This window comes from Triticum urartu, chromosome 5A (assembly GCF_056163025.1).
Source record: "Triticum urartu cultivar PI428250 chromosome 5A, HENAU_Tu73, whole genome shotgun sequence".
Classification (NCBI taxonomy): domain Eukaryota; kingdom Viridiplantae; phylum Streptophyta; class Magnoliopsida; order Poales; family Poaceae; genus Triticum; species Triticum urartu.
This window is the reverse complement of record NC_141877.1, coordinates 336,176,467-336,196,246: the sequence shown is the minus strand read 5'-3', so window position 1 is coordinate 336,196,246 and position 19,780 is coordinate 336,176,467. Positions and strand designations below refer to the sequence as shown.

Genomic DNA, 19,780 nt, shown 5'->3' with positions numbered 1-19,780 from the left:
TGTATTATGTTTCCGGTTAATACAATTCTAGCATGAATAATAAAAATTTATCATGATATAAGGAAATAAATAATAACTTTATCATTGCCTCTAGGGCATATTTCCTTCAGATAAGATCACCATCGCACACTCCCTTTACCTTCGGGATTAGTGTTGAACCTAAAAATAAATGTTATTTGGTGTTTGCGTAGAGCATAATATGATTGGATCATGTTTATTGCAATACGATTATTCATTTAAGTCAAGGATAATTGTTATTATGTTTACATGAATAAAACCTTCTGAGGTCATACACCCAAGGTGAATGGTTTATTGAATCTCGATCGTAGTAATACGCATATTCATAATATTGAAGCCAAAAGAAGCAAGTTAATAATGATAGTGCAACTTATATGTGGCACTGCCGTTTAGGTCATATTGGTGTAAAGAGCATGAAGAAACTCCATGCTGATGGGCTTTTGGAATCACTTGATTATGAATCATTTGATGCTTGCGAACCATGCCTCGTGGGCAAGATGACTAAAACTCCGTTCTCCGGAGCAATGGAGCAAGCAACTGACTTATTGGAAATAATACATACTGATGTATGCAATCCGATGAGTGTTGAGGCTCGCGGTGGGTATCGTTATTTTCTAATCTTCATAGATGATTTGAGCTGATATGGGTATATCTACTTGATGAAACATAAGTCTGAAACATTTGAAAAGTTCAAAGAATTTCAGAGTGAAGTGGAAAATCATCGTAACAAGAAAATAAAGTTTCCGCGATCTGATCGTGGAGGAGAATATTTGAGTTACGAGTTTGGTCTTCATTTGAAACAATGCGGAATAGTTTCGGAACTTACGCCACCTGGAACACCACAGCGTAATGGTGTGTACGGACGTCATAACCGTACTTTATTAGATATGGTGCAATCTATGATGTCTCTTACCGATTTATCACTATCGTTTTGGGTTTATGCATTAGAGACAGCTGCATTCACGTTAAATAGGGCACCATCTAAATCCGTTGAGACGACACCATATGAATTGTGGTTTAGCAAGAAACCTAAGCTGCCGTTTCTTAAAGTTTGGGGCTATGATGCTTATGTGAAAAAGTTTCAACCTGATAAGCTCGAACCCAAATCGGAGAAATGCGTCTTCATAGGATACCCAAAGGAAACTGTTGGGTACACCTTCTATAATAGATCCGAATGCAAGATATGCGTTGCTAAGAATGGATCCTTTCTAGAGAAGAAGTTTCTCTCGAAAGAAGTGATTGGGAGGAATGTAAAACTTGATGAGGTAATTGTACCTTCTCCCGAATTGAAAAGTAGTTCATCACAGAAATTAGTTCTAGTGATTCCTACACCAATTAGTGAGGAAGTTAATGATGATGATCAATGAAACTTCAGATCAAGTTACTACCGAACCTTGTAGGTCAATCAAAATACATTCCGTACCAGAGTGGTATGGTAATCCTGTTCTAGAGGTCATGCTACTTGACCATGACGAACCTACGAACTATGAGGAAGCGATGATGAGTCCAGATTCCGCGAAATGGCTTGAAGCCATGAAATCTGAGATGAGATCCATGTATTAGAACAAAGTATGGACTTTGATTGACTTGCCCGTTGATCGGTGAGCCATTAAGAATAAATGGATTTTCAAGAGGAAGACGGACAGTGATAGTAGTGTTACTATCTACAAAGCTCGAATTGTCGCAAAAGGTTTTCGACAAGTTCAAGATGTTGACTACGATGAGATTTTTCTCACTCGTAGCGATGCTTAAGTTTGTCTGAATCATGTTAGCAATTGCCACATTTTATGAAATCTAGAAAATGGATGTCAAAACTGCATTCCTTAATGGATTTCTTAAAGAAGAGTTGTATATGATGCAACAAGAAGGTTTTGTCAATCCTAAAGGTGCTAACAAAGTGTGCAAGCTCCAGTGATCCATCTATGGACTGGTGCAAGCATCTCGGAGTTGGAATATATACTTTGATAAAATGATCAAAGCATATGGTTTTATACAGACTTGCGGTGAAGCCTGTATTTACAAGAAAGTGAGTGGGAGCACTACAACATTTCTGATAAGTATATGTGAATGACATATTGTTGATCGGAAATAATGTAGAATTTTCTGAAAAGCATAAAGGAGTGTTTGAAAAGAATTTTTCAAAGAAAGACCTCGATGAAGCTACTTACATATTGAGCATCAAGATCTATAGAGATAGATCAAGACGCTTGATATATTTTCAATGAGTACATACCTTGACAAGATTTTAAAGTAGTTCAAAATGGAAAAGACAAAGAAGGAGTTCTTGCCTGTGTTGCAAGGTGTGAAGTTGAGTAAAGACTCAAAACCCGACCACGGCAGAAAATAGAAAGAGAATGGAAAGTCATTCCCTATGCCTCAGTCATAGGTTCTATAAGTATGCTATGCTGTGTACCAGACCTATTGTGTACCTCACCATAAGTTTGGCAAGAGGGTACAGTAGTGATCCGGGAGTGGATCACTAGACAGCGGTCAAAAATATCCTTAGTGGAATAAGGAAATGTTTCTCGGTTATGGAGGTGACAAAGAGTTCGTCATAAAGAGTTACGTCGATGCAAGCTTTGACACCGATCTGGATGACTCTAAGTCTCGATCTAGATACATATCGAAAGTGGGAGCAATTAGCTAGAGTAGCTCCGTGCAAAGCATTATAGACATACAAAATTTGCAAAATACATACGGCTCTGAATGTGGCAGACCCATTGACTAAATTTCTCTCACAAGCAAAACATGATCACTCTTTGGGTGTTAATCACATAGAGATGTGAACTAGATTATTGATTCTAGTAAACCATTTGGGTGTTAGTTACATGGAGATGTGAACTATTGGTGTTAAATCACATGACGATGTAGTGCAAGTGGGAGACTGAAGGAAATATGCCCTAGAGGCAATAATAAAGTTGTTATTTATATTTTCTTATATCATGATAAATGTTTATTATTCATGCTAGAATTGTATTAACCGGAAACTTAGTACATGTGTGAATACATAGACAAACAGAGTGTCCCCAGTATGCCTCTACTTGACTAGCTCGTTAATCAAAGATGGTTAAGTTTCCTAGCCATGGACATGTGTTGTCATTTGATGAACGGGATCACATCGTTAGAGAATATGTGATGGACAAGACCCATCCGTTAGCTTAGCATAATGATCGTTCAGTTTTATTGTTACTGCTTTCTTCATAACTTATACATGTTCCTCTGACTATGAGATTATGCAACTCCCGAATACCGGAGGAACACCTAGTGTGCTATCAAACGTCACAACGTAACTGGGTGATTATAAAGATGCTCTACAGGTGTCTCCGATGGTGTTTGTTGAGTTGGCATAGATCGAGATTAGGATTTGTCACTCCGTGTATCGAAGAGGTATCTCTGGGCCCTCTCGGTAATACACATCACTATAAGCCTTGCAAGCAATGTGACTAATGAGTTAGTTACGGGATGTTGCATTACGGAACGAGTAAAGAGACTTGCCGGTAACGAGATTGAACTAGGTATTGAGATACCGACGATCGAATCTCGGGCAATTAACATACCGATGACAAAGGGAACAACGTATGCTATTATGCGGTTTGACCGATAAAGATCTTTCGTAGAATATGTAGGAACCAATATGAGCATCCAAATTCCGCTATTGGATATTGACCGGAAGTGAGTCTCGGTCATGTCTACATAGTTCTCGAACCGTAGGGTCCGCACGCTTAACGTTCGGTGACTATCGGTATTATGAGTTTATGTGTTTTGATGAACCGAAAGTTGTTCGGAGTTCCGAATGTGATCACGTGCATGACAAGGACTCTCGAAATGGCCGAGACATAAAGATTGATATATTGAAAGCCTATGTTTGAATATCGGAATGGTTCCGAGTGGTTCGGGCATTTTTCCTGAGTACCGGGAGGTTACCGGAACCCCTCGGGAAAAGTTATGGGCCTTATGGGCCATAAGGAGGAAGCACACCAGCCCACAAGGGGCTGGTGCGCCCCCCTTGGCAAGAGGCCGAATTGGAATAGGCTTGGGGGGGGGGGGCTTTCCTTCTCTCCTACTCCTCCTTCCCTTCCTCTCCTACTCCAACTCCAACTTGGGAAAGGGGAATCCTACTCCCGGTGGGAGTAGGACTCCCTTAGGGCGCGCCATAGAGAGGATCGGCCTCTCCCCTCCTCCACTCCTTTATATACAGGGGAGGGGGCAACCCATGGACAGACAAGTTGATCATTGATCTCTTAGCCGTGTGTGGTGCCCCCCTCCATCATAATCCACCTCGGTCATATCGTAGTGGTGCTTAGGCGAAGCCCTGTTCCGGTAGCATCATCAGCATCGTCATCACGCCGTCGTGCTGACAAAGCTCTCCCTCGACACTCTGCTAGATCGTGAGTTCGTGGGACGTCACCGAGCTGAACGTGTGCAGATCGCGGAGGTGTCGTACTTTCGGTACTAGGATCGGTCGATCGTGAAGACGTACGACTACATCAACCGTGTTGTCATAACGCTTCCGCTTACGGTTTACGAGGGTACGTAGACAATACTCTCCCCTCCCGTTGCTATGCATCACCATGATCTTACATATGCGTAGGAATTTTTTTAAAATTACCGTGTTCCCCAACAGTTACCTCCATGGGTGCCCACCACCTGGTTGGGGAAGGACATGGCCGGGTTGAGATATCCACCGGAGGCTTGCGTGGCCATTGCTGCTTGCATGCTACCTCCATGGACATGGTCGGTGGGAACCCGCTGGAGCTGTTCATGGCTGTCTCCATGGGAGCTAGCACCCCCGTGCTACCCTGCTGCTTGCGTGCGTGATGGAGCCATGGAGGAGGCTGGATTGTTGGGGAAGGAAGAAAGGCATAAGAAAAAAAAAAGATGTGGATGAAAGTAGTCAAACAAGAAGATAAGGCAGCACGTGAAAGCGGTGCACGGGTCCACTAAGACACGCGTTGTTCTTAGAAGGCGGCGGAGCACTAAAAAATCAGCCGGTTGAAGAGAATCATTTTTCGAAAAAATAACATCTACTCAAACCAAGGAAACACCTTTATTATTTTTCATTCCTTTATTTTGCTCTCTTCAGGTCCAAACATGACAGAAAAAGAGCTGTGAGTGGATGTTTGGTTTCCTTCAAAGTTAGCCGGGAGTGGAAACTTTCCATTGGATTGGAAAAGCAGCGATTTCCGTGTCCCGAATGAAGCTACAGTAGGAAAAGCATGCAGGAAACGATTCCTTTGAAGTTTCCTTTGAAGCTACAGTGGGCCCAATCATCTGGCCACCGCGAAATCGCCAAATCCCAGCCATCCGTCGCTTCCGTGGCCGTCCCGCAAAGCCAACTGTATTTATGGACCACCCACATCCATCTGCTTCCTTCGCCTCGCCTCACCTCTCCTCATCTCCAGCTCCAACCTTTGTTGTCCATAACTAAAGGAAGATACATCTCCCGTCTGGTAGCCTGCTTGCTTCCCCGAGTTCTTATTCTGCTTTGAATTCGTGATTTTACTTTATTTGCTGGTCGAGTTCCGGTTCCGTCTTTCAGCTCTGCGGTGCGTCAGTTTCGGCTGCTGTGTTCGCTCTTGATTTGCCGGTGAGATCTCCGATTCGAGGCTTGCTCCTTTTCTTTCTGGCCCAGTTCATGTGTTGGTTTGGTTTCGGCGTGCCGATGATGATGCAAAAGCATCGGTGAATTCTGGATGAATGCGCTTGCGCACCACCAGTGCGCACAGCTCTCGTGATATCCACTGCGTAATACTCTGAGGCACACATCCTTTGAATTCGTGATTTCATTTTATTTGGCTGGTTGAGTTCCGGTTTCGTCTTTCAGTTCCGCGCCGCGTGAGTTTCGGCTGCTGTGTTCGTTGATTATGCCGGTGAGATCTCCGATTCGAGGCACGCTCCTTTTCTTTTTGGTTCAGTTCATGTGTTCTTTTTTCGTGGTTTTGGTGTCTGCGTGCCGATGATGATGCAAAAGCTTCGGTGAATTCTGGATGAATGCGCTTGCGCACCACCAGTGTGCGCGGCTCTGGTGATATCCACTGCGTAATACTCTGAGGCACGCATCCATCCATCTTGGTTTCTTTTCCGGCCTCGTTTTCAAGGCCGATTCGAGACGCTAGATTAGCTTCTTTGGACCTCAATTGGTCTCCGTCAGACTTGCAAAATGCCGGCCTTTTTTCTGATCTTTTTTGCTTTGCATAACTACTGAATTCTTGCACATGGATATCAGCGACTGAGATTTTTCACAGCACAGGGGAAAATGATACCGAGCTGGCTACGGCCGTAAATATCCTCAGAAGGCATTCGGGGGCTAGAAGAACCTTCAAAGTTTTCCTCCTTTAGAACTGATGAAAGATCTTGTTCTTGATAGGTTCGTCTTGGTTGGGGCTGATTCTAAATATATTTTTACTTATGGCACATCTAGATGTGCTTTAGCAAAACTGTTTTTTTAAGATTAAGTAAGATCTTTAAGATATCTTAGTACTTGATTCATATCAGAAATTGTCAAGTGGCATTTTAGAGGGACTACAGTTTTATTCTCCAGTTTTGTAGCGTGATACAATTATATAAGTTATACTCCCTCTGTAAAGTAATATAATAGTGTTTAGATCACTATTTTAATTATCTAAATGCTCTTATATTAGTTTACGGAGGGAGTATTTGCATAGTCTATTGCATTGTTATATTTTCACATTGTCCGTTCACAGGTTTGTACTTTGTTTCTTGTCTAACAGCAGGTGATCAAGTTTGCTCTGTTTTGAGGGCCTATTCGGTTTGGAGGATTTTCATAGGAAACACATAGGAACAGGGATACCGGAGGCAAATTTCTTATAGATGCGTTTGGTTTGTAGGAAATGTGTACATGAATTTCGTAGGAATACTATTCATTTCCTGTGTTTTTGGAGAAAATTACACATCCATTCAAAGCTCATTTTGCGCATAGGAACGAGGCGAGTCAATTCCTTAAGATGGCAAGTGTCATCTTATAAAATTCCTACAATATGAAATCCTCTAAACCGAATGAGCCGTGAGGTGGGTTATGGTGAAGGGGTCATGGAGTACTCACTGCCAGACTCATTAGTGTCCAACATTTGAACCGTTAGATTAATGAGTAAGGTAAGAGGACAGAGTTGAACCTTTGGTGTCGGGATTACGATTGATGTGTCGAGCAGAAACCGGGATACAAAAGTCATGCAGTGATGACGTGTTTCAGAACAGCTGTCCTTTGCCCTCTGGTGAAAATTTGGTGGCAGCCGTGGATGGTGATGTTGCACCGGCAGTCAAGCCCACATTCTGGTAGTGTCATGTGTCCGTACTGATCTGATAGCATGTGTGGGCTGGCCAAGTTGTCTCTACTGCCTATTTCCTCTGGTATTAGCATGTTTTCAGTTCTGGTAAAACTGTTGTTGGATCTCTCAAACAGAGCCTAGTAAGCTATAGATTTTAGAAAGGAATTTTGATGCTTCCTTCAGGTGCAAAACGCTCCATGGATTTGAGAGTAAGGATCGGTCAATGAACCAGATTATGCTGCTGATCAATGCCGGCAAATTGACAGCTTGCGTACAGTTCAAATTCTTGTTTAAAGCATGAGAATCATAATTTTGTGTTTTTCATTCGGCAGCAGTATTCTCCAAAAATGAACCTTGTATGCGCAAAACATAGAATACTAGAGAGAGGATAATAGAACATACAACATCAAAGACTCCGTGGCCCAATGGATAAGGCGCTGGTCTACGAAACCAGAGATTCTGGGTTCGATCCCCAGCGGAGTCGACTTATCTTGTTTTTCCTTTTTTCAGTCCATTCCTTTTTTCAACACGGTCCATTCCCTGAAAAAATAACTTTTGCACTAGTTAGTTTCAGTTTTTTTCCACTGAAACAACTAACGTTATTTTTTTATCTTGTTTTTCTTTTTTTCAGTCCATTCCTTTTTTCAACACGGTCCATTCCCTGAAAAAATAACTTTTGCACTAGTTAGTTTCAGTTTTTTTCCACTGAAACAACTAACGTTATTTTTCTGTCTATTTTTTTGCACCATTTGTCTTAGATTTTTTTCCTCGATAAAACCCTAACATTTTCTTTCTCTGTCTAATTTTTGCACCAGTTAGTTTCAGTATTTTTCGTAAAACAACTAACATTTTCTTTCGCTGTCTAATTTTTGGATCCGTTTGTTTCTGATTTTTCTTTACTGGAAATGGCTAACAATTTCTTTCTCTCTCTAATTTTTGCACCAGTTAGTTAAAATATAAATCATGAAACAGCTACATTTTCTTTTCCATTTTTTTTACTTTATGTTAATTTTTTCAAGTCAATTCCCTTAAAAATCAAAATAAAATCTATTTCTTTGAAAATACAAATGTATTCTCTTTCTCTCTGTTAACAGCTAATGTTATTTTTTCCCTCCAAAAACCGCTAACATTTTCTTTCTCTATCTAATTTTTGCACTAGCTAGTTTCAGTATTTTTCTTAAAAGAACTAACATTTTCTTTCTCTTTCTAATTTTTGCATCCGTTTGTTTCTGATATTTATTTATTGGAAATGGCTAATTTTTCTTTCTGATTTTTGCATCCCCAGCTGAGTCGACTTGTCTCGTTTCTTTTTCTTTCAGTACATTCCTTTTTTTTAACAAGGTCCATTCCCTAAAAATAAATTTTGCACCAGTTAGTTTCAGTTTTTTTCCACTGAAACAGCTAACGTTATTTTTATGTCTAATTTTTTGCGTCGTTTGTCTTAGTTTTTTTTTTCATCCAAAAGCTAACATTTTTCTTTATCTGTCTAACTTTTGCACTGGTTAGTTTCAGTAGTTTTCCTAAAATAACTAACATTTTCTTTCACTGTCTAAATTTTGCATCTGTTTGTTTCTGATTTTTCTTTACTGGAAATGGCTAAAATTTTCTTTCTCTCTCTAATTTTTGCACCAGTTAGTTAAAAAATAAATCATGAAACGGCTAACATTTTCTTTTCCATTTTTTACTTTATGTTAATTTTTTCAAGTCAATTCCCTTAAAAATCAAAATAAAGTCTATTTCTTTAAAAATACAAATATATTTCTTTCTCTCTCTAGTTTTTGCACCAGTTAGTTAAAAAAATCATGAAACGGCTAACATTTCTTTTCACTTTTTACTTTATGATATTTTTTCAAGTCAATTCCCTTAAAAATCAAAACAAAGTCTATTCCTTTAAAAATACAAATAAATATGCATGACTTACGTGGAAAAAGTTTGTCATTTTCTTCTTCTTTTAAAAGAGAGTATTATCATTTGCCACCCCCTCCCCTCTATGTGTAATGGTTCTTGGATATTGCATTTGCAGCGGAGTCGACTAAGTTGTAGAAGTTTACTTGGTTCTACCCGTGAAATGAGAGTGAGTGGGTTACATTCCCTTGGGGAGCTTTATATAGTCGGGGTTCTTGCAAATGACCAAGGCTGCCCTAAAAGTAAGAAGTTGGGGGGGGGGGGGGTAGAACTAGGTAATTCCCGTCCTGTTAACCCATGTATTCTTTATTGGACTACGATGTGGGTTGTAGCCCATTAGGGGAAAAATCCCTACACTACGAGGAGGCTTCCTTGTTTGAGCTTGAGCCTCTTTGTTATCGTGTTTTCTCCTTTGACTTGTTCTTTTGTGTGGTCCTTCTCCTTTGACTGGTTGACCATGAAGTCTTGCTTGGACTTTCGTTGACCGAAGTAGTCTACTTGGACCCACGGGGTGACTTGGATAATTGTTGACTGTCTTGACTTGTGATGACTGCCTAGGTGGCACTCCATGTAGGATAGAGGGTGGGACGTTGAGTAGGATTAAAATCCACTGCTACAATAATAAGTATTGTTAAATGACATTTATTAGTACATGTTCTTCTAAGAAAAATGCTAAACTACAATTTACTGAAAACTGCAAAATTATTTCATTATTCTCTTGGAGTTTTTCAAATAGAAATTAAAGTCCTATGATGCTATCTATACATGTTTCATTGTCCACTTGGTTTAACTCATGATGTAGACCGTAGACTTAGCCATACTAATTGCATTGTAAATAAATCAAGTGCACACATACACTCAAGATGCGTCTCAATCATGGAAATGATTATATTTTAGAAATAAAGAATGCCCAAATAGAATGTATATATCCTAAAAAAAGAATGTATGTGATGACAGAATCACAACCCTAGTGGTGCAATGTACTTGAGTCTCACAATCATTAATTCCATGTTATTATGCTTCGCCGTGATAGAATTAGCAGGATTGATATGTCATTAAACATTAGAGTAAACACATAATTTGAATAAACTGGGAGTCAATAAGTAACATATATCAACCATCCAACAATTACCATTGATTCATCCAATAATCTAGTAGATTCCCCTATAAATTGAAAATAAAATTGTGTTGCCATTGATCAATCATCGATCATTGTGAGCTGTGAAAAAGAAAATGTCTCCTGCGCCTCACATAAGAAATCTTTCAGAAACAACCACACATAAGTTCTCTTCCACATAACTTCACAAAAAGCCGATGCCCCAACCTCTAGTGATGTTTAGGCATCTAGGTTGGGTGTCTAGGCCCACGATGCCCCCTTGGGTGCCTCCCTGATGCCCCTGGCTTATAAATGTTCTAAAACTCCCCCTCATGTTTATCTTCTATTTTTTCTCAAGGCAGTGATGGCTCACATTGTTGATCTTACTCCAAAGGGTTGTTGGAGGCGGGACCCTACCTCCAGGGAAGGGAAAACTTCACCATCAACTCAATTAACCCCTTGTCCAGCATCGCCGTCATGCTCTCACCAACCATGTCTAATAATATGCATGCATACATGCCACCTCAACATGCAAACATGCATGGGAAAGGCCCATCTCAACATGTAAATATGCATGGGAAAAATGAAGGAAATATGCCCTAGAGGCAATAATGAAGTTGTTATTTATATTTCCTTATTTCATGATAAACGTTTGTTATTCATGCTAGAATTGTATTAACCGGAAACTTAGTACATGTATGAATACATAGACGAACAGAGTGTCCCTAGTATGCCTCTACTTGACTAGCTCGTTAATCAAAGATGGTTGAGTTTCCTAACCATAGACATGTGTTGTCATTTGATGAACGACATCACATCATTATAGAATGATGTGATGGACAAGACCCATCCGTTAGCTTAGCATAATGATCGTTTAGTTTTATTGCTATTGCTTTCTTCATGACTTATACATATACCTCTGACTATGAGATTATGCAACTCCCGAATACCGGAGGAACACCTTTATGTGCTATCAAACGTCACAAACGTAACTGGGTGATTATAAAGATGCTCTACAGGTGTCTCCGAAGGTGTTTGTTGAGTTGGCATATATCGAGATTAGTATTTGTCACTCCGAGTATCGGAGAGGTATCTCTAGGCCCTCTCGGTAATGCACATCACTATAAGCCTTGCAAACAATGTGACTAATGAGTTAGTTGCGGGATAATGCATTACAGAATGAGTAAAGAGACTTGCCAGTAACGAGATTGAATTAGGTATGAGAATACCGACGATCGAATCTCGGGAAAGTAACATACCGATGACAAAGGGAATGACGTATGTTGTTATGCGGTTTGACCAATAAAGATCTTCGTAGAATATGTAGGAGCCAATATGAGCATCCAGGTTCCGCTATTGGTTATTGACTGGAGATGTGTCTCGGTCAGGTCTACATAGTTCTTGAACCCGTAGGGTCCGCACGCTTAACGTTCGATGATGATTTGTATTATGAGTTATGTGTTTTGGTGACCGAAGTTTGTTCAGAGTCCTGGATGAGATCACGGACATGACGAGGAGTCTCGAAATGGTCAAGAGGTAAAGATTCATATATTGGAAGGTTATATCGGACATCGGAATGGTTCCGAGTGATTCGGGTATTTTTCCGGAGTACCAAGGGGTTACCGGAACCCCCCGGGGAAGTGTTGGGCCAACATGGGCCTAAAGGGAGAGAGTGGAAAGCCCGCAGGGGGTAGCCGCGCGCCCCCTCCTAGGGAGTCCGAATAGGACAAGGAGGAGGGGGCAGCGCCCCCTTCCCTTTCCCTTCCCTTTCCCTTTCCCTTTCCCTTTCCCTCTCCCTCTCCTTCCTATTCCCTCCGGTGGATAAAGAAAAAGGGGGGAATCCTACTTGGACTAGGAGACATGTAGGACTCCCCCCATGGCGTGTCCCTCCAGGCCACCGACCTCCTCCTCCCCCCTTTATATACCGGGGCGGGGCACCCCAAAGGCACACCAAGAAATCTCTTAGCCATGTGCGGTGCCCCCTTCATAGTTTACTCCTCCGGTCATAGCGTCATAGTGCTTAGGCGAAGCCCTGCGCGGATCACATCACCATCACTGTCACCACACCGTCGTGCTGTCGGAACTCTCCCTCGACTGTCTACTGGATCAAGAGCTCGAGGGACGTCATCGAGCTGAACGTGTGCTGAACACGGAGGTGCCGCACGTTCTGTACTTGGATCAGTTGAATCGTGAAGACGTTCGACTACATCAACCGCGTTAACATAACGCTTCCGCTTTCGGTTTACGAGGGTATGTGGACACACTCTCCCCCTCTCGTTGCTATGTATATCCTAGATAGATCTTGCGTGATCGTAGGAAACTTTTTGAAATTGCATACTACGTTCCCCAACGGTGGCATCCGAGCCAGGTTTATGCGTAGATGATATGCACGAGTAGAACACAAAGAGTTGTGGGCGATAATAGTCATACTGCTTACCACCAACATCTTACTTTGAATTTTAATGTGTTCCTAGAGAAAGCTAAGTTGAAATATGATGGTAGCAATTACACGGACTGGGTCCATAACTTGAGGATTATCCTCATTGCTGCACAGAAGAATTACGTACTGGAAGCACCGCTAGGTGCAAGACCCACTGCAGGAGCAACTCGGGACGTTATGAACGTCTGGCAGAGCAAAGCTGATGACTACTCGATAGTTCAGTGTGCCATGCTTTACATCTTAGAATCGGGACTTCAAAGACGTTTTGAACATCATGGAGCATATGAGATGTTCCAGGAGTTGTGTTGGGGAACGTAGCATGCAATTTCAAAAAATTCCTACGATCACGCAAGATCTATCTAGGAGATGCATAGCAATGAGAGGGGGAGAGTGTGTCCACGTACTCTCGTAGACCGAAAGCGGAAGCGTTAGGTTAACGCGGTTGATGTAGTCGAATGTCTTCACGATCCAACCGATCTAGTACCAAACGTACGACACCTCCGAGTTTAGCACACGTTCAGCTCGATGACGTCCCTCGAGCTCTTGATCCTGTCGAGGGTCGAGGGAGAGTTCTGTCAGCATGACGGCGTGGCGACGGTGTTGGTGATGTGATCCGCGCAGGGCTTCGCCTAAGTACTACGACGTTATGATCGGAGGAGTAAACTGTGGAGGGGGCACCGCACATGGCTAAGAAATAACTGTTGTGTCTTTGGGGTGCCCCCTGCCCACGTATGTAAAGGAGGGGGAGGAGGAGGCCGGCCGAAGGGGGGCGTGCCAAGAGGGGAGTCCTACTAGGACTCTGTTCCTAGTAGGATTCGGCCCCCCTCCTTCCTTCCAACGGAGAGGGGAAAGGGGGCCGCGCCCCCACCCCTTGTCCAATTCGGATTGGGCTTGGGGAGGGGGGCGCTACCTCCTGTGGCAGCCTCCCTCTCTCCTCTATGGCCCAATAGGCCCATTAACTTTCCCGGGGGGTTCCGATAACCTCCCGGTACTCCGAAAAATCCTCGATCTTCTTCGGAGCCATTTCGGTGTCCGTATATAACCTTCCAATATATGAATCTTTACCTCTCGACCATTTTGAGACTCCTCGTCATGTCCGTGATCTCATCCAGGACTCTGAACAAACTTCGGTCACCAAAACACATAACTCACATACAAATTGTCATCGAACATTACGTGTGTAGACTGTCGGCGTCCTGGGAACGGGGGTCCCCAGTCTTGCCTGCCCGCGGCCCATGGCGTGGCTCCACTAGCGGCCCTGTATGGCCCATCTTCACCGGCAAACACTCAAGACCCTCGTGAGGGGCCAAGCCTCACGAGGCGGGCGACGCAAGATCTCCTCGGGGGCGGCCTCACCAGACTGGCTCGCGAGGGGCGGAGAGATCAAGGCAAGGGGCACCTCGTGAGGTTCCTGTGACGCAAGCCATAACGACCAAGGCCAGGCGGGCGCCAGTGCGCACACTGTCCTCGTTTCCTCTTTGGTGCTAAAGAGGCAAGCGCAGGTGCGGAGCGCCGAGGCATCAAGCAAAGGTTTCCATGTCGGTGCAACGAGACCAAGACCAGCAGGACGGCAGGGCGGAGGTCACCGTGGAGCCCAGGACGGCGTCATCACTAGAGCCTTTGGCACGCAAAGACCACTTTTGTCAGGATAACTTGTACTAGCTGCCCCCCTTCAAACTGGCCATTGTGGGATCCCTTCCCGCCTAATATTTGGGAAGAGGACCTTGGCCACTATAAATAGGACTAGCCACCACCTTAGAAGGAAGAGGCTCATCGGGGACGAGAGGGACGATACTCTACCGCATAAACTCACCAATCACAAGAGCACCTCTCCTCAGGAGGCTGTTCTTCCCTTGTAACTATTCATCCTCAGCCCAAGAGGCAATCCACCACACCACACTGGAGTAGGGTATTACACCACATCGATGGCCCGAACCAGTATAAATCTTGTGTCCCTTTGTTCTTCGAGTTCGACGCGCTAAGCTTAGAGATTGCAGTGAGAGCATGGGCTAGAGGGAGGAGAGATCTTCATGCGCACCCAAGTGTTCGAACCTCAAGGGTTTTGCCGGAACCCGAAATCCGACATTTGGGGCGCCAGGTAGGGGTGCGCCGAAGCCTCTCTTCCATCGACAGCCCCGCCAGCACTCTGCAGCGCCGATGTCCGGCGACCCGAGGGCTGACGCCGATCGCTAGGAAGCCTGGCCAGCCCGGGCGGCGCCGTCCGCCCAAGAAGACCTCAACTCCACGCTCTAGGTGGCGCGCGCACCGCCAATCGCCGAGGGGCGCGGGCGGCGTGGTCCGACGCCTTCCACCCTTACCCCGCGGCCCGCGTGGGCCGCTGCAAGGGCCTCAAGCTATGTCGTGGCGACGGCGTCGCACTCCGACGGGAACAAGCGAACATGAGGGTCGCGCTCACAGTGACGCGGGAGCTGCTGCGATGCCAACTGATGGAGAGCGGCCGGGATGCATCGCTGGAGTGTGTTGCCGAGCTGTTGGATGCCGCAGCCAGGGGGCGCCGCCTTTTTGCTCCTTGTTTACGCCTCAAGTTGCGGCCGGATCGCACGGTCGGCCTCGTCCCACCCGCGCGCCCCCAGGCGCACTAGGAGGTTTCGTCGGCACCGGCGCAACCAGCGGCGCCGGACACCCGACCACACTTGTGCCTCCGCCAATGGGCGCAGGCGTAAGCATCGCCACCCATGGGCCCGACAGGATGCCGCCCTACTATCCTGGCGCGCCGAGTCAGGCGGCATGGAGTGTGGGGCACCCCAGCGAGGTTTTCGGGGCGACGGCTACGGAGGACTATGTGCCCCGCATGATGGACCAAAAGTACACACCAGAAGACGACCCCGGTTCGTTCCTCGAGCCGGGTTGGGAAGAGGAGATGCTAGGAGCTAAGGCCTTCCAGGAGCTGCCCAGGAGCCTCGCCGACCACGCCGGCGACAGCAGCTACATGGTACCACTAATCTCTCAAGAGCAGGCTTACGCTAACCATGGGTCGCAAGTGAATCAGGTCACAGCGGTGGACGACGGCCCCAGCACGGCAGCCCCCATCTTGCCAGGGGAAGCGCATTGGGGGCTGCGGGGGAGGAGCCGGGAGCAAGGCCCCTCCCCGCATCATCTGGAGCAAGGCATCGCCTGGAGGTAGGTCCTCTACCGGGGAGGCACTAGCGAGCCTTCCCCCCGGTAGAGGGCCCGTGGTCGCCGAGGGTGCCGCTAGCATCCCCTTTACCCCTTGCTATCGTCCTGGTTTCCGGACGCCCCAATGGTGGTTGAGGGCGGCGCAAGGCGGGGCCCTCTCCTGGCGATATGAAGCAAGGCTCACGCCTGTGAAGGTCTCCGCTCGTGACACTCTCATGCAATAATGAGTGGGGTTGTACACGCCCCGGAGTTTCCGGAGTGCCGCCCTCGGGCCTCGGGGGCTCCCGCCCATGTCCTAGTGGAAGCACCATGCTCCGCACTGGCCGTCAACACTGTCCTCGAATGACTATGCTCACGGCCTGTGAAAGCACTTAGCTCCGCGCTGGTGAGAAGATTCAAAGACAAGAAGACTAGCTAGGTGCCGGACGTGGCCATTTGCTTTTGACCTCTTTTCTGTAGCTTAGACTCGTAGCTTTTGATCTTGAATTTGAAGTTGCATTTCCATTGGCAATTGCGCGCGCGGGGGGGGGGGGGGTTCTTTCTTGTTCGCGTTGATTTCGTGAGTTTCTGGATTCGTGTTTTGTTTGAGATTTACATTCGCTATATTCCCCCCTTTTTGAAAACCTCGCGAGCGGGGGCTCGCGCGAGCGGGGGCACACGCGCACTACACGCGCATCTCGCCATTATTAGCGCTCGCTTCTCGCCATTACTAGCGCTCGCTTCTCGTGAGGCCTCCTCGGGTGGATCGGCGGACCCCTCAGGAAACCAAAACCTCGCAAGCTCGTGAGGGGCTCCTCTCGAAAGGAATGTACGTCCACAACAGCCAAACCAGTTTGAAGCTCGGCTAAACCAAAGTAAGTTACGGCATCAAGTCCGCAAGGGGAGTTGCGAGCACCCAAAAGCATGCTTTAAGCTTAGCCTAAGGAATGAAGTAGTAGTCTATTTACATGAGGGGCTTCCCCTCTCCAAAATGCTCTTACATCGTGAGGGGTCGTACCCAAGCTTTCGCGTGCAGGTTCAAAATAAAGGAGTGAGGGATCAGCCGGACATACCGCTCGCCTCGCCCCCGAATCACTTCCGGACAGGCTGCTGGCGCCGTCATTGTCGCTGTCTACATCGCCATCAGCCGCTCCGCCATCAGCCACACGGCCATCGGCCGTGCCGCCATCGACTACGTCGCCCTCATCTGCCGCGACCACCACCGCATCGTCATCAGAAGAAAATGCCCTAACCAGAGCTTCCACGTTGTCGTCCACCCAGTGCGCGAGGTTGCCCCGGATGACCGCGGGGACTGGGGCAATGGCAACGGCAAAATCAAGGTCAAGATAGGTGTTCAGGAGATGGTTGAAGACGCGGGAGAATGCGCGCCCGAGGAGGCCTCAGCTCCTTTCATCCACAAGCTCGCGAGCCCTCTCAGCACGGCTCTCCATGCGCGTCACAACATCAGTGAAGAAGCGAAGATGGCTGGCATAATCCTCGGCATGGGGATGAGGGGCATGCTCATCGCAGATGGTACCAAGCGCCTGGTTGGCCTTCGTCCTGAGGTCCCGAAGCATGGGCTCGTGCTCGCATAGCAGCGTCTGCCGGCGAAGTGGCTCCTCCCTGCTTTGCCGCGCGAAGGACTCGGTGTTGTCGGCTCGCTGTTGAAGAGAGAGCAGCTCGGCACGGGCGGAAGCCAGCTCGGCTTGCACCGAGATCAGGGCAGCTGCGGCGGCTTTCTCGCGCTATTCCGCCTCAGCCAACCCTGACATAAGGGCAGTGGTCTTGCCCACACATTCGGCTTCCACGAGCTTCAGCTTCAGGTCGTACCAGTCGGAAAGATCCGCGCGAGCATTGGCCACCCTGCGGTCGACCTCCTCTTGGGCCCTGGCCTCGCGCGCGCCGAAAGCATCCTCTGCTTGGGCGACTTGGCACTCCCTCATCTCCAACCGCCTGAGCTCAAGGCTGCGCTCCATGGCCTCCAGCAACAGTTCTTCCTCACGCCTCAAGATCTCCTGCTCGTCGGACGGGGAGCCCTTCATCGACACCAGGGCAGCTCTGCGCGCCTCCACCTGCTGCTCTAGGGAGGTGTTCAAGGCCTGGAGCTCCTGCCTGCGCTCCTCGGTGGCTGCGCGGCGATTGTCCGCCTCCCTGGCCTCCTCCAAGGCCCGGGCGTTGGCCTATCGCGGGGTTGCCAGGGATGCCTCAGCCTCCGCATCGGCATGCTCGCGCTAGAGGCGCCCGAGGTTGATAGCCACCTTCAGGCGATGCTACTCCTCCACCAGCCGGAGGCCTTCGGCTTCAAGGCGAGCATCGACATCCGCGAGTTCTCCGCCGAGTCGGCTCATCGCGCCCATTGCCTCCTGAAAGATCTCGTGGCGGACGACACTCCGCCCATGCGCAAGCTTAAGCGTGCAACCAGGTCCGTCCCCCACAACAAGGGAGTTGATACATCTCTGTCGTATCTACTTTTCCAAACACCTTTTCCCTTGTTTTGGACTCTAACTTGCATGATTTGAATGGAACTAACCCAGACTGACGCTGTTTTCAGCAGAATTACCATGGTGTTATTTATGTGCAGAAATAAACGTTCTCGGAATGACCTGAAACTTCACGGAGCAACTTTTTGGAAAATATAAAAAATACCTGCAAAAGATGAAGGCCAGGGGGCCCACCACCTCTCCACGAGGGTGGGGGGCGCGCCCCCTACCTCATGGGCCCCCTGGTGCCTCTCCGACTCCAAATCCAACTCTATATATTGTGTTTCGGGGAGAAAAAAATCAAAGAGAAGAATTCATCACGTTTTACGATACGGAGCCGCCGGCAAGCCCTAAAACCTCTCGGGAGGGCTGATCTGGAGTCCGTTCGGGGCTCTGGAGAGGGGAATCCGTCGCCATCGTCATCATCAACCATCCTCCATCACCAATTTCATGATGCTCACCACCGTGAGTGAGTAATTCCATCATAGGCTTGCTGGACGGTGATGGGTTGGATGGGATCTATCATGTAATCGAGTTAGTTTTGTTAGGGTTTGATCCCTAGTATCCACTATGTTCTGAGATTGATGTTGCTATGACTTTGCAATGCTTAATGCTTGTCACTAGGGCCCGAGTGCCATGATTTCAGATCTGAACCTATTATGTTTTTATCAGTATATGAGTGTTCTTGATCCTATCTTGCAAGTCTATAGTCACCTATTATGTGTTATGATCTGTTAACCCCGAAGTGACAATAATCGGGATACTTACCGGTGATGACCGTAGTTTGAGGAGTTCATGTATTCACTATGTGTTAATGCTTTGTTCCGGTACTCTATTAAAAGGAGGCCTTAATATCCCTTAGCTTCCGTAAGGACCCCGCTGCCACGGGATGGTAGGACAAAAGAGTCATGCAAGTTCTTTTCCATAAGCACGTATGACTATATTTGGAATACATGCCTACATTACATTGATGAACTGGAGCTAGTTCTGTGTACCCTAGGTTATGACTGTTACATGATGAACCGCATCCGGTATAATTCTCCATCACCGATCCATTGCCTACGAGCTTTCCATACATTGTTCTTCGCTTATTTACTTTTCCATTGCTATTGCTATCATCACTACAAAACACCAAAAACATTACTTTTACTACTGTTACCTTTTGCTACAGTTACCACTGCTATCATATTACTTTCCTACTAAACACTTTGCTGCAGATATTAAGTTTCCAGGTGTGGTTGAATTGACAACTCAGCTGCTAATACTTGAGAGTGTTCTTTGGATCCCCTTGTGTCGAATCAATAAATTTGGGTTGAATACTTTACCCTTGAAAACTATTGCGATCCCCTATACTTGCGGGTTATCAAGACTATTTTCTGGCGCCGTTGCCGGGGAGCATAGCTCTATTCTTTGAGTCACTTGGAATTTATATCTGCTT

At 46.5% G+C, this 19,780-nt stretch overlaps 1 long non-coding RNA gene and 3 other non-coding genes across 5 annotated transcripts; all 4 read left to right on the top strand.

Annotated features, from left to right (window-relative positions):
- Positions 1-5,294: 5,294 nt before the first annotated feature.
- LOC125508832 (uncharacterized) lies at positions 5,295-6,957 on the top strand. 2 transcript variants are annotated; one of them, XR_007283784.2, is made up of 2 exons: positions 5,295-6,385; positions 6,753-6,957. It is a non-coding gene; the product is annotated as an uncharacterized LOC125508832 (long non-coding RNA). The 2 variants fall into 2 exon arrangements; XR_007283783.2 differs by having other exon boundaries at positions 6,750-6,957.
- LOC125511796 (small nucleolar RNA Z188) lies at positions 5,673-5,782 on the top strand. Its single transcript, XR_007285122.1, has one exon. It is a non-coding gene; the product is annotated as a small nucleolar RNA Z188 (small nucleolar RNA).
- Positions 5,967-6,076, top strand: LOC125511795 (small nucleolar RNA Z188). Its single transcript, XR_007285121.1, has one exon. It is a non-coding gene; the product is annotated as a small nucleolar RNA Z188 (small nucleolar RNA).
- Positions 6,958-7,715: 758 nt separating the features above from the next.
- On the top strand, positions 7,716-7,788 carry TRNAR-ACG (transfer RNA arginine (anticodon ACG)). Its single transcript has one exon. It is a non-coding gene; the product is annotated as a tRNA-Arg (tRNA).
- The last annotated feature ends 11,992 nt before the right edge of the window (positions 7,789-19,780 follow it).